The following is a 14,179-nucleotide window of genomic DNA, read 5'->3' on the forward strand; positions in this document are numbered from 1 at the left end:
TAAAAATTGTAACAATAATCGTAACTAATTACTTTGTAGGAGCCAGTGTAGTGGCTTGAGTATTGGACTAGGACTCTGGAGACCAGGGTTTGAAACCCGGCTTGAGCATGGAAACCCACTGGATAACCTTGGACAAATCACACTCGGCCTCAGAGAATGGCAATGACAAACCCCCTCTGAAAAAAATTGCCAATAAAACCCATGATAGATCTGCCTTAGGGTCACTATAAATTAGAAATGACTTGAAGACACATCACCATCACCAACAATTACTTTTCTGAACTCGGTTTTCAGGGTCCTGTTCTGCCTCCTAGGATTCATGAAAAAAAACTGGGGAAACTTGTGGGAAAGCATGAAATAAAATGTTTCGAAGCTTCACAATGCAGTTTGACACCACTTTAAATAACATGGCAGAAAAGCTATGGAATTCTGGGATTTGTAGTTTTATGAGCTATTTAGCCTTCTCTGTCAAAGCACTGGTGCCACAACAAACTACAAATCCCAGTCTTCCACAAGATGGAGCCATGACAGTTAAAGCACTGTCAAACTGCATTAATTCTGCAGTGCAGCAACAACCCTAGTCTTCAAAAGTCAATTTAACCAACTTCTCTTAACAATATCCAAATAGAGCCAAACATTAAGTGTGGGAATGTTGTGTGTGTGTGTGTGTGTGTGTGTGTGTGTGTGCAACACTCCCATTCTATGGCTTATTCAAAAATAACAAAATCAGGATGTAGTTATTTTACATCTAGGTTGCTGCTACACTGCAGAAATAATGCAGTTTGACAACACTTTAACTGCCATGGCTCCATCCTATAGAATTCTGGGATTTATAGTTTGTTGCGGCACCAGAGTGCTCTGACAAAGAAGGCTAAACATATCACAGAACTACAAATTCCAGAGTTCCATAGCATTGTGCCAAGGCAGTTAAAGTGCTATCAGACTGCATTTAGTGTACAAGCCCTACTCTTATGAAGCTTCAAAACATTTTATTCCATGCTTTTCCATAAATTTTCCCAATGTTTATTTCATGAAACCTAGCATTTTGGGTATACCCAGGAAGCAGACCCGGACCTTGAAAAATAACTTTCAAAAAGTACAGTTGGCCCTCCATATCCATAGATTCTGCATCTATAGATTCAACAATCCACAGCTTGAAAATATGATAATAAAATAAAATATAATAAAAATTAAATGACCCTAACCCTAACCCAATACTGGAACTATGTGACATTCTTTCCCCATCATTTAATGAGGTCACACCCTGCTACTATATAAGTAAATGAAATGTACCTGTTACTCCGCAAAAGAAATGAAATTTCTCCTTGTTAATTTACAACTGTGTGGTAATTTACCTTTCTGGCTAAAGAAAGAAACAAATTATAAGTAAACAGAATTCAAAGATATAGCCATGTTAGTCTATAGAATCAGAGATGTAGAGAGATCTTGTAGCACCTTTGAGACTAACTGAAAGAAAGAAGTTGGCAGCATGAGCTGTTGTAAAGTCTACTTTCTCCTATGCATATGGATATGCTTATGAGTAAATAGCTATTTGTTACTAGTTATGTCCAGGTTCTGGTAATATCTAGTTGGTCAAGGAAAGAGTCTCGTTGTGGCTGGAACATAGGGACTTAAAAAAACAACCCAGCCCCACAGGGTCTCCAAGGCTGCATCTGCACTGCAGAAATAATCCAGTTTGACACCACTTTAACGGGCATAGGTCAATGCTATGGGATTCTGGGAACTGCAGAGCTCTGGTGCCACAACAAAGTAGAGTTCCCAGAATTCCATAGCACTGAGCCACACCCATTAAAGGGGTGTCAAACTTTATTATTTCTGCAGTGCAGATGTAGGCCCTAGTCAGGACCAGCTCTCCTTGGCTCACGCAGACCTGAAGCAACAGGCCTGACATATTTTAAAAAGCAATATAACACTCATTCTGGGGAAGAGAACATTGTTCAGCTATTGGTAAGAACGAAGAAGACAGCCTAAGTATAAAAGAAAACCTGTGGGCAGAAAAGACTTGAAATTTGGAGAGAAAACGGTAAATTGGTAACAAAAGCCATAAAAGCACTGCGGTTTTAAACTCAAAGTGGAAGTAGCCATGGAAAACTTTCATTAAAGCAATTCATCTTCTCTGTGCCTCTCCCCTGACAGTCCTGAGTGCAAAAGGAGTTGTTTTAATTGCAAAAAGGAACTGCCGAAGATGATTTGAAATGGAGCCAAGAGATCCCAAAATGAAACCGATATGCTATTCACGAAAGCATCCCTGCACTTGTTATTCCTAAAGGCAAAGTGTAATATAAAATATAGTGTACTGCAGCTTTAGGGACTCACTGCAAATACTGCAACTTTTATTCTGAATTACAGTAATAAAACAACAAACCAACTGAGCTACTAGTATCCTGGTTCTTTACATGACATGGAAGTATTTTTCTTGAAATTAATTACAGTTATAATTTGGCAGGGTGGATTTCTATCTTGCTTTCCTCTCAAAAGTAGGTGGCTCATGAAAAGTACATCCCTAGGAGGTAAAAAGCCCTGCCTTTATGTGAACTGCCAACAGCTTACCTGATTTTTTTTTTAATGTTTACCTGGTAGCAAAAGGAGAATATGTAGACAGTTGACTACTTCCTCTCTCCACTCTTGGTAGAGAGTTTTAGATTGTGCCTTGGGAAGCAGCTTAAAAAAGATAAAAACTACAATTAAAACACAAAGCTATTATTACAATATCAGAGGCACAAATCTAACTATTAGTCCCAAGTAAAATAAATCCATTCAATTAATGGGAACTTGTTATATCAACATTTATGTATGTTCCATTTATTCAGTGGGTCTGTTTTAGCTCAGAATGCAATTGGGTTTGGGGATAGCTGTGCTTTAATGAAAAGCACAATTAAAACCCTTCTTTAAAAACACTTTACTAAGAAAAGTACATCCCTGGGAAGTAAAAAGCCCTGCCTTTATGAGAACTGCCAACAGCTTACCTGATTTTAAAAAATGTCTACCTGGTAGCAAAAGGAGAATATGTCAGACTACCTCCTCTCTTTAGATTGTGCCTTGGGAGCAGCCACCAAGAAAGCTCTCATAGGGGTGGGGGGTGGAATTAACCTTCTCTTCCCATTACTGTCCCATGCCTTTCAAATAAATCTGTTCAGGATCTCAAAACCAAAAACAACCAACTAACAATTTATGGTGGCCCACTGTGAAATAAACATACATAAACCCCACTTCCTTTCCTCCCTCCTGTTTGGGATTGTTAAGTATGGGGAAGGCTTGATCGTTTTTATTCCACCTTGGTATAAATACAACTTTATAGTGGAAAATGTATTGGTGTTGGTATGTGTTTCAGGAAAAGCTGAGGTCTTGTAATACCTGTCTACAGTTGTCCCTCCACATTCACTGGGGTTAGGAGCAAAGGACCCTCATGAATGTGGAAAAAGCACAAATAAAAAACCACTATTCTTTTTACCTAAGAGAGCGCATCTCTAGGAATATCCAGGTCCTCCAGTGCAACTCCGTGGTCAACATCTGCCGAGACTGATAATACAATCATGATGGAGGACCTACAAATGCCCAAAGAAGTGTTTTCTCTAGGAACTTCTAGGTTTTCCAGCACAACTCTATGGTCAACTTCCAGCAGAATTGTATTGGAAGACTTAGGGACTGTACATACAGCCCCTGAGGGATGGTAGGATACCACTCCTTTCCTAGCCGGATCAGGGCCACAGCAACCTCACACCGTGGTCCTGATCTGACCTTTTTGTACCCTCAAAAGGGCACCATAGGTGCATTGCCATGGCTATATGGCACACCTTTGGCACTGCATCATATGGACGCAGTGCCAGAGGAGCACTATGATGCCACACGCCATGTGGAGTGGCACATGGCTTCAGGGCACCTTGGGGGTGGATACAACGCCAGTATGAAAAGGGCCTTAGAGATTCTTAGAGAGAACATATTTCTCAAAACCGCAAATAATCAAACCTGCAAATTCAAAGCCACCAATGTGGAGTGTCAACTGTGTTCAGTGACACATACCTGTCCGTTGCCTTCACACCTCACACCAATGCCACATCAGTGAAAATGTGTAGAAGGTAAAGGAGAACCAATGCACTTTGGCACCACTTTAAGTGCCTTGGCTCAATGCTGCAGAATTCGGGGATGTGCAGTTTTGTCAGATTTTTAGCCTTCTCTGTCAGAGAACCACCACAACCTACAAATCAAAGGATTCAATAGGAGGGATCCATGACCGTTAAAGTGCCATTGTCCGCATGAGCCAAATGACCTGGGTTCCCCCTGGCTTCATATCTTCTAGTGCAGACGACACAGGCCAAAACCCCTGGGGCAGGACTGACCCTGATTCTGCCTGTTTATATGTGGATTCTTTACCCTGGAGTTATTTCGCCCTGGTTTTCCACTGAGTTTATAGGAAACTCTGTTACAAAACCAGGCTGTGCACATGCCCTACTTCCCCCTCTTTTACCTTTCCTTTCCAGCAGTCAACCCATCTAAGAAGCCCCCCAGTTGCCCTGCTTGATGTGGAATAGGGGAGCTTGGCCACATGGATGCATCTAAGTGCCCCATTTCTACATCAGATGGGATGACTGTGGGGGCTTCTCAGATTGATGGCTGGAAAGGTAAAGAACGGAATGACAGTCCCAGGTCCTGGGTTTTCAAGGAGATGGCTGTGTGAACGCTATCCCTTCCCGGTGCCGCCCTGGGACTAACCCAGGTGAGCACTGGGAACAGGATAGCACAGGCTGAGCCCCTCTGCTCAGGCCCAAACTGGATAAATGTGAGGCAGCAGGCATGAAGTATACAGCTCTGTTTTCAAACACAGCCATTGCTGCCCTCCAGTATCTGCTGCCAGAGGCTGCTGCGTCATTTTGCATAACAGGCCTTTCTCTTTCTGTCTGATGCCTATCCCAGTTAAGCAATCATCCAAAAATGTTTCTGTTCTCCCTAAGTGTTGAATTTAAATTGAAGGGGTTATGCTGGCGGTTGTAGTTCAAACTCAACATGCTTCCCAGTTCTTGTGTCCCTCCCTTTTGTAAACACATATGCTTCAAATGGGGAGGACTTCTTTTACTGCTCCACATTTGGCAGAGGTTTAGCTACTTCTGTTTATAAAGGTCTGAGCAGCCCGCAAGGAAAAAAAGAGATGCAACTGAGTTTGTTTGTTACTTCTAGAGCCTTCCCTAGGGTTCTAAATTGTCTGCTTCTCTTTTAGCACTGCAAAATAGGATTGTTGCCATTGAACAAGAATTTTCTGGTCACCGACTGACAGGTCGTTGGCTTTGGGTGAAGAGGTGCAAGAGCAAATCACAAGAAAAAATGAATGTCTCCAGGAGGTAAGTCAAACAAAACTGAAAAATAAAATCAGAAGGAAAGCATGATGGTGTACTGAGATACCTAGCAAGGGGTAGATGAATAGTTGTGTTGCTAATGCAGAAGGAAGAAAAGCAATCTTCACACAGAGTGCTATGATCCTAAAGGAAACCAGACTTTGGAGAGATCCATCACCACATCTTCTGTCAATTTAAATCAAGTTGCTAATCTGGTGACCTCCAGAATTTCTGAACTCCACTTTCCCTAATCCCTGACTATTGGCTAAAACTATTGGGAGATGTAATTCAAGATATCTGAAGAGCTCAAGGTTTTCCACCTGTGCTTACCTTTTAGTAAACAGCACCTACTCAACAGCCAGATATGGATGTATACCAAACCCTAAAATAGGGGAGTTTATCCTTCTCTCCATTACCAACTGTATAAAAGAAAGCAGGTACCCTAAAATTTCTATTCCCCCATAAGGAAATGTTACATGTAGATAATGACCCTTACATTGCAGTAGGTATAAATGCTGATAATGCAGATGCAAAGTGGGACAACGTGTTTTAAAGCTGAAATATTTCCTGGACAATGTTGATATCCGCATTAATGCAACAAATACTAAAATTTTCTTCTATACTGCTTATGAAAATGCTCTGTTCCACAGTTAAGTAGCAGTCCAACCAGAGAATGGTACAAAGGAAAGTTCTAGTATCTCTCTACTCAGAGGACTGTCCCACTGAGTTCAGTGAGCCAGTGTTAGGAACACTGATGTAGGATTACACCCTTTGATGGGTTCTCCAGATCAGAGTAGCCCTTGCAGTGTAGTCACCAAAACATCTTGCTTTTAAACAAAGCATTTTTAAATAGCATGCAAAACTAAAATCAGTCCAGTTTATTGCTAAAATTGGTCAGATTAGACAATGTTGGCAGGACACGATTTAGTACCCACATAAATTAATGCAGCTCCATTGTACACAGTAATTAATCCACCTCCAGGGCTAAGGATGACCACTCAGTCAAGAAAACTGCTGTTGAATCTGTGCCCAGATCTAAAGAATGTTAATGATACTAAAGTCCCACTGAAAATAATGCGACATCAGTTAGTCACAACTGCTTTGTCCTAATGACTTCAAAGAAGCTTAAGATTGGCAGACCTTGAGATGTGAGCCAATCTTCTTAAAAGTATGAATATTGTGCAAGAGGTATTGTGCAGCTGCAGCTTCACAGGACCATAAAATGGTCAAACAGAACTGAAGACGTGATGGTTGTATTTGTCCGAGGAAAATGCTTTTCAGGGTAAAATGGAATGTCCAAAGCCTCTGTTAAGATATATGGAGAAAGAAAGTGAAGGGATATTTGCATCAGTTTTGGGTTACTAATAAGATTCTATCAGGAATTTGGATAATTACTGTAGATTATTCACAATGCTTTAATAATAATAATAATAATAATAATAATAATAATAATAAATATTTTATTTTATTAATAATAATAATAATAATAATAATAATAAATATTTTCTTTTCTAGTAGATTAGGATGGGAATCATGCAGTTTTCCAGATAATGCAAGATTACAACTCCCAGCAATCCTAGTCAGCATAGTCAGTGTTGAGGAACGCTGGGACTTGCAGTCTGACATCTAGAGGGCTGTGTTTTTTCCATCTGTACTGCAATCCTATACATGCTTCCCTTGCTTTAAATCTCACTGAATTCAGTTAAATTTAAAGTACTTCCATGTGGATAAATTTAGAATTGGGTGACAAATTTCCATTCTGACAGACTGCCACTTTCTTCAACAGTGGAATTCTGTGTAGAGTAGAAAAAGAGAACAACTGATTTAAGTATGCAAAGAAATCAATAAAAGCAACTCAGCATTGTAAATTGTTGGATTAAATATGAACCATATTTATGGCTCATTTCACATTTTCGTTAAAGAGATTCCCTGGCTGTGCCTATTCAATTTGAGGAGTGGCTGACAGAGTCAGGAAGATGTACGCCAGATCCTGTTGGGGCAATGGACAGGAGAAGAAATTTGCTAAATATGTGTTTTTTTCCTTGTTTTGCCAGAATACATTGTCTTCGAGCTCACAGACCCAAACCATATCCATATACTGGAGAGAATGTACAGAATTCTTGTGGATGTAAAGAATGGTGTGGGAACGAGCGAACGACAATACAGACTCTTTATACACTGATTGCTATGGTCATCCTTATTGCAATTTGGGGAGTATGGGCAAGGAAAGATGCTTAAGCATGCTGAAGAACATTTTTCTGCACCTGCAACTCAAGAGTTCACACCCAAAGACCCTCTGAGGACAAAAAAATACAAAGCCTTTAACCTATACACACTGGAGCTCTTCTTGAATTTGAAAATGGAATTATGATTATTGATTGATACAAACCAATTTTTTTTAAAATATGTGGAATGCAACAAGAATGTAAAATATTGCTGTTTTATATCATTTTATATTATAACAATGCAATGCTCTAAAGTCAAATGTAAAGTATTTAAAATAGAAGTATAATAAATATGCATATTTCCAAAACTCTGTGTCAAAAACAATACCTGGTCATTATTTCTTTTTGAACACTGATAATTGATTTGGACTTTAGGTTTCATAGCTCCAAACTGTAGACAGAGGTCCAAAACACACTGCAGAAGTGCTAGGGAATCCTGGAAATTGGAGTGCATTGTGGCACCAGAGGTCTCTGACAGAGAAGACTAAATGTCTCACAAAACTACAGCCCCCAGAATTCCCTAGCATTGAGCCAGGGCAGTTAACGTGGTTTCAAACTGGATTATTTCTGAAGTGTGTTTTGGTTCAGAGACTCATTTAAAAAAAGTGGAGGTGGTGTGGTTGATCATACAGTTGGATCTCAAAAACTCTGGTTCAATACCCTGTGCACTGCTTAAAATACAATCCTTTTTAGCTGGGATTAAGTGTCAATGAACTCAATGGACCTTACTGCTTGACATGTATTAGACATGCATGAATAAATATTAAATCCACCAAATAAGCCACTGGCAATAATGATGCGATCATCCTCCTTGCTGTGTAAGGTGATAGAAGAGTGATGTTGTTGCTATGTAAACATGGTGTGACCCATTTTGGTGCAAACTGCACAAGAAAAAAGGCATTATTGTTATAGTGCAGACCATGAAATTCGCTATTTTTGTAGAACACTTCCATCAGTTCAGAACAGGGAAATGATCCTCTTCTTCCTGGTCAATCAATTTGGTTAGCAAAACTAACTACACGTATCTGGATTGATAGTGTCAGGTGATTCAGTGTAGCCAAATGTCTCAGGGGACTGGTGCATGATGCAAGTGGGTGTGCAAATGCATAACGGCGCACCCTTGAATAGCTTGGAAGAGTTACATAATCTCCAGTTGTGATCCAAAAGGTAAAATATTCTATGCTGTGACCTTTTCCATGTCTAGGAGGAGTACAGGCGTGGGTAGATCTTGGGTTTGTGTATCTGCCTGTGTTTTTGACTAGATTTACAAATTACAGCCTGGTGCAAAAGTCATATACTTATAATCAATTCTGAAACTAGAAATTTGTTTTGTGTACTAGACCTACTACCACTCATCATCCTTTGGCACAACAATCTATTTCTGATTATACTGATTATGATGTGGTTATTCTTCATGTCAGTAGCACAAGGGCAAGAGGGAAGTAATTTGGTTGGTCTGTTGTTAAACCACTGGTACCTTTGACAAAATTCCCCATTACATTCTTGCAAACAAGCTAGTACAATGTGGGTTAGACAAAGCAACTGTTAAATGGATTTGTAATTGGCTGACCGGCCGAACCCAAAGGGTGCTCAGCAATGGCTCCTCTTCATCCAGGAGAGAAATGACCAGTGGAGTCCCACAGGGTTCTGTCCTGGGCCCAGTGCTATTCAACATCTTTATCAATGACTTGGATGAAAGAATAGGGGGTGTGCTTATCAAATTTTCAGATGACACCAAATTAGGAGGAGTAGCAAATACCCCAGAGGACAGGATCAGAATTCAAAAAGACCTTAATAGATTAGAAAGCTGGGCCAAAGCTAACAAAATGAATGTCAACACTGAGAAATGTAAGGTACTGCACTTAGGGTGACACCTGGCTTAAGGCGACTACATGTGAAAGAGATCTAGGAGTCCTAGTAGACCACAAGTTAAACATGAATCAATAGTGTGATGCAGCAGCTAAAAAGGCCAATGCGATTCTAGGCTGCATCAATATAAGTATAGTGTCTAGATCAAGGGAAGTAATAGTGCCACTCTATTCTGCCTTGGTCAGGCCTCACCTAGAAGTCCAGTTCTGGGCACCACAATTCAAAAAGGATGTTGACAATTTGGAGCGTGTCCAGAAGAAGGCGATTAAAATGGTGAAGGGTCTGGAAACTGTGCCTTATGAGGAATGACTTAGGGAGCTGGATATGTGTAGTTTAGAGAAGGGACAGTTAAGAGGTGATATGATAGCCCTCTTTAAGGATTCAAAGGGGTGTCACAATGAGGATGGAACGAGTTCGTTTTCTGCTGCTCCAAAGACTAGAATACGGAACAATGGATGCAAGCTCCAGGAACAGAGATTCCATCTCAACATTAGGAGGAACTTTCTGACAGTGAGGGCTGTTCGACAGTGTAACACACTCCCTCGGAGAGTGGTGAGAGTCTCCTTCCTTGGAGGTTTGAAATAGAGGCTGGACGGCCATCTGTCAGGGATGCTTTGATTGTGATTTCCTGCATGGCAGGGGGTTGGACTGGATGGCCCTTGTGGTCTCTTCCAAATCTACAATTACATGATTCTATGAGAAAGGAGAAAAGGTTTCAATAACATTACTGAAACTGAAACAGTTCAATAACAGTTTATCCGTTCTATTTGATGTGATGTGATTTGTTTTTATATTTGATGTTTTTAATTTGTTTTTTCTTTTCTATATGGTAATTTTATCTATTCCTCTTTTTAATTGTTACTATCTTAGAGTGTACACCTTAGGCAGGCTTTTATATACTCTTTAAGTTTACCAACTTTGTACAGCGCTGTGTATAATTACAGCACTTTAGAAATAAAGTTTAATAATAATAATAATAATAATAATAATAATCTATTGGTGCCTTGCTAGTTGGTATTCAGGAAGGTCTTGGCCACACTGCTTTATCTATAATGACAGTGTAATACTTGTCCATATCACTGGTGGGTTGCAAAGGCGCATTAGTTAACATTAACAAAGACTCTGCATGCTTTACCGCAGATCTTGTGGTAAAGGTTATGTTTAAACATACTCTTGCTGTGTAATGTTTCTTCTTTCCTAGGGGGCCAAATTTCATTTATTGCCTAAGGGGCTGACGGCACCTTGTACACCTAAGCAAATAAATATAAGGAACATAAAAATGGGGATCTGATTAATTCTGGCACAGTTGGGACCTGCAACAAAATGTTGCAGAATATCACTATTCCCAAGAAGAATGTTCTTTTCAGGCTAGTCATCCAGTCTGCAAAAGAAGCTTCACTGTCCTTAAGAGCCTGGGAAAATATTTGAGACTACAACTCCTAGGTTGCATCTGCACTGCAGAAATAATCCAGTTTGACACCAGTTTATATGCCATGGCTCAATACTATGGAATCCTGGGATTTGTAGTTTGTTGTGACATGGGAGCTCTCTGACAGAGAAGGCTAAATGTCTCACAAACTAGAGTCCCCAGAATTCCATAACATTGAGCCTTGGCAGTTGTCAACCTGGATTATTTCTGCAGTGCAGATGCATCCAAAGACATCTACCACTGAATTTAGAATGTGGTGCAGCAAATATAGCCAACAGATAATCTCACTGTAGTGCTTTAAGTGGTGGACTATGATGCTGGTGACCCCAGCCATGAAACCTACTGGGTGATTCTGGGAAAGTCGCACTCTCTCAGCCTCAGAGTAGGACGATGGCAAATCCCCTCTGAAGAAACATGCCAAGAAAACCCTGTGATAGGTTTGCCTTAGGGTCTCCATAAGTCAGAAACAACATGAAGGTACACAGCAACAAAAATAAGACCTTCTAACTATGAGATTCTGGGAGTTGTAGTCTAGAAAAGTACTATAAGTTTTCCAACCTCTGCTCAACGTTGGGTCTACAGTATACTGTCACCCTTGTAAACACAGCAGCCTCCCCACTGTACAGCCATTTTCATGTTGCCAAAAAGTGGGGTGATGAGCAGAGCAGGGATGTGGTCAGCTATTTTCCTGCCACAGGCGGAGGCCTCTGGGAATCCTTATGAGTTCTCTGTGGATGAAGTATGTATATCCAACGACAGGAAAATAGCTGGATGCATCCCTGATGATTCTCTGCTCTCTGACAATACAGAAATGGCTATGTTGGGTGGGCTGCACCATCCTTAGACCAGTTCACTGTGGACACAGGAAGGACATCAACATCTAAAAATGGTAACATAGAATGCATTCCTCTGGTCACCTGGAATGGGCGGAAGGTGCTTCTGCTGCCATCCAGCACCTACAGCTTTAGGTTTCTGCCTCACTCCAACTAATGGAACAGCTGTTCCTGTAGATGAGTTTTCCTGGCTAGCTACTCCAGGTATATCAGCCTTTCTCTGCTATATGGATAGTCAGGTACTTTCTAATTCTCCTTGGGGTTAATATTTATATCCTTTCTTTCTTCCAGTGAGCACAAGGCAGCATTCCTAGCTGTATTTCTCACCCTTTCTCCTCACCGCAACCCTTTGAGAATGATGGGCCCTTGGTCACCAAATGAGTTTCACAGCTCAGTGAGGACTTGAACATTCTGTATACCCCAGGTTCCAGCCCAGTGCTCTAACCACTATACCACACTGCAACCAAGAAGGACAGTGCTAAGGATAATAGACCGTATTATGATCTATATTTCGTAAAGGCCTAAATATATTGGTCAGAGAAACGAAGACATACGGACAAGATGAAAACTACTGCAACAGATGCTACTATGTCCATTATCTCTCTCTCCATCTCTCTCTCTCGCTCTCTTTTCTTCCCCCTAAAAGGAATCACAGAATGTACTTCCAAATGTAGAGGGTATGTGAAGGAGCATAGATCGAACATTACTGTGCAAGCAAATAAAAAAAAACATTCACACAAATCGTGCAATACTATTTATGCATGTCACCTCTAGGGGCACAACTGACGAAAGTGAGAAAGTGCAAGTTGAACTCTTGCGCATCACTCTTGGGTAGTGATGATTTTATGAGCCCTGTTGTTTATGTGAACTGGACTCGAGTGATTTTTCACACATGTTCAAAAAAGGATATGACTTAAACGTACCTGCTTGCCTTGAGTCCAAACTACCAAAAATAGCATCTGCATTTCAGCCAGCAAGTTGGATGATATATTCCATGTGCCATTGGCTTTGTCAGGCAATGAAAACAAGCTTTTAATTTTCCATGATTATGCTCCTAGGGCTGTTCAGTTTCAGAAGCATTTGACTCTTCTCTGTAGCAGCTCTAGATGTTATCTTACAGTTCTAACCGAACTTACTTTTTAAAAGACAAATTGTGCTGAAAAACAACCCAGGTATTGAGCTACCATGTTTTCCTAGTTTTTTCACAGAAAAATATTGCAACATTACAACTTTTGGCACTGTTCTATCTGCAAGAATACTTTATCTCATTACGCAAATCTCTTCTTACTTTATCTCTTCTTACTTACCAAGATGAAATCTGTCAAACCCAAGAAGCCTAATAGGCTTCCCAAATAAGTAACTTGGTGGGTTTATTTTAAATCTGAGTACTATGCATTTGCTAATTAAGGTACACATGTAAAAAACAAACAAACCCAAACCCAAGTCAGCTCTTTAAAGTTCTGCCCTTAAATTTGGATTAGCACATTGGTACTAAATGCAAAATACTGATCAAGATGCAAACTGGAAACATGCAAATCATATTTCTTTGCCTTCTATCTTTCATCTGGCATTACAATAAAATAAAACAAAAAACCCCAAACTTGTAGCACAGCCTAAGGAAAGTATGGTCATACTGACCTTTTATGAAAAGAACATTTAAAATATTAGACAATGGATTGGTTTACATATAATGCCAAATCGGTTTGCCAATACATGCCCAATTTGTAAGCTATGGTTTATATTTTCCTTATAAACCATGCTTAAACTATATGCTGGGTTTATCCCTATAAAGAGGCGCTCCAATATAATGAATGCCATTTACTGAAACTACTGTTTCTCCCACCTCCAGTTTTTCTGGACATCAGAAGCAGGGGCAATTCAGGTAAGACATGAAACATTTCTTTTGGAATTCAAGGGTGTTGCTTGCCATTTTTTAGGTGGTCGGAGCATATTTGAGGGTTTCTCCTCAGCATTTGGCTTAACATATTTTACATGTCTTCCTCAATTATTTACACTACAGACAACATTTTGCATCACACGTCACCCCTCCCTTCACATCAGACAGCATGTTTGCAACTGCATATGTCCTGATCAGCAATGACGGAGGGCTTGAAGGATGAAAGAGGCTTGGCTGCAAGCATATGGCTTTGACCAGGTGGTCCTTTTGGCCTATACTAGCTTTCAGATACTTTCAGAGAAAAGGCATCTGGAGTTTTCTGTTTTTGTTAGGATTTGCATGAGCACTTGGCTTTTGCTACCACACAGATGCCTTTCAGATTGCAAAAGATTCACTTTGATTCCCCCCTTCCCCCTTTTTAGTAGCAACAGTTTTTCCTGCAGTGTCATTTACTTCTTATGGATTCTGAAAAGCATCAATCGGATGGATACAGATTGGAGGTATGATGTTAGCATTTCCCAGAGGAGCCTTGCCTGCGGAGCAGAAGATGGAGTCACTTCTTTTGCCTATGCCAAAAG

Source organism: Sceloporus occidentalis, unplaced genomic scaffold (genome assembly GCF_023333645.1).
Source record: "Sceloporus occidentalis isolate IW3139 unplaced genomic scaffold, rSceOcc1.0.p SCAF_5, whole genome shotgun sequence".
Taxonomy (NCBI): domain Eukaryota; kingdom Metazoa; phylum Chordata; class Lepidosauria; order Squamata; family Phrynosomatidae; genus Sceloporus; species Sceloporus occidentalis.